The sequence below is a fragment of the Phalaenopsis equestris genome, unplaced genomic scaffold (assembly GCF_001263595.1).
Source record: "Phalaenopsis equestris unplaced genomic scaffold, ASM126359v1 Scaffold000342, whole genome shotgun sequence".
Taxonomy (NCBI): domain Eukaryota; kingdom Viridiplantae; phylum Streptophyta; class Magnoliopsida; order Asparagales; family Orchidaceae; genus Phalaenopsis; species Phalaenopsis equestris.
In genome coordinates this window covers 1-1,152 of record NW_018164784.1, presented here as the reverse complement: position 1 = coordinate 1,152, position 1,152 = coordinate 1, and the positions used below count along the sequence as shown (strand labels likewise).

The following is a 1,152-nucleotide window of genomic DNA, read 5'->3' as shown; positions in this document are numbered from 1 at the left end:
CAATTGCCTTTATTAAACCATAATCATTCAAACTTTCATGAGTTGGTATGATTCTAGCTTGTATGTTAGTACTTGTTCGATATTTTTTGTGGCCTCGCCTTGCATAAATGAATATTGGAATTTGTTCGACTATATTCGGATTGTCAATACTTGGAATGTTCGGGGTTTTGTCGCATTCTTGCTTGTGTTTGGCATGGTTTCGTTGGAGAAGAATCTATGTTTAATGTGAATTATTTATTGTTATTCTGTTGATCACGGATGTATTTGTTGTGTAGGATGAGATTGTGGATGAAACTGATGAATGTGTTGATGTTTACAAAAGGTGATTGCAAATTTTTTTCTCTCTTTTTTTTTGTCTTACGCTGTATTCATCACAAATGGTAAATAATTTGAATCGGAAAGGTGTTGTGAGTTTAATGTTTTCATCTGCAGGATACGAGTGACTGCTATGATTGCATCTTCAGTTGCACGAGCCCATCAATTTGGAGGTTAACTAATTAAAAATCAGCAGTAAAAATCAGCAGTAAGTAATATTCTCATATTTTACCTTTTATGGGAGGGATTTTGCTAATGAATAGGTACTAGTTACAAATTTTTAAATGTTGCTCTAAGTTTGCTATGAGAATTAAATCAATAAAAACATTTTATGCTTCTATTATAGAGAGATGATTTATTCAATTTATTTTATTTTTAATTTACTTAAAGTGTGATTATTTAATTGTGCATCTAATGTGTCTTGACAAGTGTATGATTTTAGGAAACTTATCAATATATCCTTGAAATACTTGGTACTAAATATGTTGTGATTTTACTGGCCATGTCTATCTGCAGGTTATTGATGATTCTACTCTCAGGGATTACATCTGCACTCATCCTTCCGATAAAAACAAAAATGGAACAATTTTTTTCTCGAGTGGAAGTCAGTGGAAGTCATGAATGATGAATGAAGCTATGACATTGTACTGTGAAACGGAATAGCATAATTTGTCAGAGTATCATGCTTGGAGTTCTTTTTTTATCAAAGCGGCATTTACGTACATACCCCTCGAATCATATGTATTTACATATCTAACACCCAAACTTTAATTCTTACATACATACCCCTTAGGTTTGAAATGTTTACTTTGTTTTTTAAAAGTTAAAATTGTGGTA

The 1,152-nt window shown here is 31.8% G+C and overlaps 1 pseudogene; it reads left to right on the top strand.

Annotated features, from left to right (window-relative positions):
• LOC110025913 overlaps positions 1-443 on the top strand; it is a 5,252-nt pseudogene extending 4,809 nt beyond the window's left edge.
• Positions 444-1,152: the final 709 nt, after the last annotated feature.